Consider the following 3,093-nt stretch of genomic DNA (forward strand, 5'->3'; position numbering starts at 1 on the left):
TAAAATACATTTTTACCAAGATTTTCAGTTAAAAAAAAAAAAATAACCCTTCCACCAATAAAAAAGATTAAAATAATGAATTACAAAAAAAAATGTAGGCTTTATCAACATGAGGTGTAAACAGCCAAGCGAGATAAAAGCTCCATCTGTTATTTATGGATTTTGTCACAGATGTTATTCTACTGCATTTAAATGGTTGCAAAGAGTAAAATTGGCAGTGAAATATGAATATGGGTGCATAAATGTGGTATAAAAAGTTCATCACCAAATTTGCATATCTTAGCTGAAATAGGCAAAAAAAAAAAGTTTTGACACCATTTCAGTGCAGTTCTGTGCCAAGAGGTGCAAATTTGGTGCAGAAGTGTCTATGCCAGATTTCAGCACCAAATTTGGACCTCCTGGCAGAAAAAAAACGTTTATTTTGCATTTTTGGGCCAAGAGATGCAAATTTGGAGATTACATTTTTACACCATATTTGTTCACCCAATCTACACCTACTGTCAAAAAAAAGGATCAAAGCTGCATCAGTTATCATGCAGTCATGATACGATTTTTTGCCAGGAGGTGTAGAATGGGTGCAGCAATATGGTGTAAAAATTTCCTCACAATATCTGCATTTCTTGGCAAAAAAATGCGGTTTTCTGCCAGGAGATGCAGGTGAGTTTACTGAGTTTAATGAGGTCACCTGAGGTCCTCGGAAGTCAGGTTACCTGAGGTCACAGGTGGAGTACCATGGGAATATCCTGCTGTGACCGCAAATAACCCAAGTGATGTCACCGCTGCTCACTGGGGTTCATTCATTCTTTGCCTGGAGCTCACAGTGAGCAGTCATGTCCCTTGATTGTGCGCTGTTAGATCAGATGAAGCAGAGCTGAATCATTGTGGGATCTCGTGTTGATTACATCGGACCTGCAGGGCTGTTTTGTGGGGTTAGTAAAGTGGTGAAAGAGGGTGTTTTTTTGTATTTTATTCCCAATAAAGAATTTTTTAATTGCTTGTGTTTATTTACTTTCACTTACCGATTAGGAATGGAGGGTCTCATAGACCCCACCCCATTACTAAGCTAAGGCTTAGTGGCAGCTGTGGGCTGCCATTAACCTCTTAAATTACCCCGATTGCCACTGCACCAGGGAAATTAGGAAGAGCCAGGTAAAGCGTCAGGCTTGTGGCATCTAATGGATGCGACAATCATGGGCGGTTGCAGGCTGCTATTTTTAGACTGAGTGGTCGCCCAATAAGTATGTTGGGTTATATCTTGGCTGGGTATCAAAATGGGGGGGACCGCACATCTTTTTTTTAAATTATTTATTTAAATAATAATATTTTTTTAATAGCAAAGGAACAACAATTGATGTTACATGACAGAAAAACTCACATCAAGTAGATGAGCTATAGCACCAAAGTGAAAGATAAGGTAAATCCTAACCTTTATTAGTATAATAAAATTTAAAATTCAAAGTGCAAGGGTACCTAAACCATATTAAAATACTAAGGGAATTTGCCCTATAAATATGCACATGCACAATTGCCCACAAAAAATGGCAATAGTATCCCAATAGCCAGGTAATGAAATCTAGCTCAAAAATACCATCCCTGAAGGTAGGGTCAATCAAATAGTAGACCAAATATATGTTGGTAACCATGTGGGCCTAACGGGACAAATATTAAATATATACACTACAGTTCAAAAGTTTGGGATCACCCAGACAATTTTGCCTTTTCCATGAAAAATCACACTTTTATTAATCAAATGAGTTGCATAATGAATAGAAAATATAGTCCAGACATTGACTAGGTTAGAAAGAATGATTTTTACTTGAAATAATAATTTTCTCTATCAAACTTTGCTTTCGGCACAGAATGCTCCCTTTGCAGCAATTCCAGCTTTGCAGAACTTTGGCATTCCAGCTGTTAACTTGATGAGGTAATCGGTAATCTGGAAATATTTTGTACCACTCCGGGGCTCGGCCGGCTGCTGAGCCGCTCGGATCCATGCTCGTCGGTGGGTGGCTCAAGCTCTTTACGGACCTGGGGGTCACGTCGCTCTGAAAGGGGGTTGGCGCTACACGTAGGGGCTTCAGTGGGGAGGTCCACGGCCGGAGCCGCGGTTGTTTGTAGGTGATTTAAGTTCGTGACGCCACCCTTGGGTTGTGGTGAATGGATGGACACCACCGCTGCCATTGACTAGGCTCCCGGGGATGGTGTTGCGCAGCTTGGTGTTAACCCCCTCCGTGAGTAGGGGGATGATGGCCCCGGGGGCCCAAGGGAGGTGCTGAGGCGAGGGGATGGATGCGTGCTGGGGTTTCGGTGCGGTGCGGCACGGTGCGCGGCCCAAAGGCACTGTTGTACTCACTATTGCAAACACGCTGAATTCTCTGGTAAACCAAACAAGATGGTGAACGGTGCCCGCAGCCGGCTGCAGTTTTCCCCTTAACAGGTTATTATTATTATTATTATTTATTTATAGAGCACCATTAATTCCATGGTGCTGTACATGAGAAGGGGGTTACATACAAAATACATATATAAGTTACAATAGACAGACTAGTACAGAGGGAAGAGGGCCCTACCCTTGCGGGCTTATATTCTATAGGATTATGGGGAGGAGACAATAGGTGGGGTGTAGGTCGGGCGGCAGCTCTGCACGGTGGTCGGGCGGCAGCTCTGCACGGTGGTCGGGCGGCAGCTCCGCACGGTGGTCGGGCGGCAGTGAGTTCATTGTAGATTGTAGGCATTTATGAACAGGTTGGTGGTTTCTGCCTTTCTCCTGCACCTCACTTATGTAGAAATCACGACTCCTATGCCTGAGCAACGGTAGTCCGCTCCCCGTTTTGAAATGTGTCGGGAGACGCTGGCCCCTCGGGTTTCTATGCCTTGCGGTGGCTTACCCGTATGGTTGGGCTGTTGTCTTCAGTCGGGTCTTAGGTGGGAAAGGTCCTAAAGTCCAGTCCTCAATCAGTTGATTTGACTCAGCCCGGTTGTTTCTGGGCCTTGTACTGGGTCTGAGTACCCCTCCTGGTGCTCTGGTTTCCAATCGGTCCCTGGTTCGGTATCGGTGGGCCACCGCCCGTCCCCAGTCCCTACAGTTCCACC

The sequence above is a fragment of the Anomaloglossus baeobatrachus genome, chromosome 1 (assembly GCF_048569485.1).
Source record: "Anomaloglossus baeobatrachus isolate aAnoBae1 chromosome 1, aAnoBae1.hap1, whole genome shotgun sequence".
In the NCBI taxonomy this organism is placed as follows: domain Eukaryota; kingdom Metazoa; phylum Chordata; class Amphibia; order Anura; family Aromobatidae; genus Anomaloglossus; species Anomaloglossus baeobatrachus.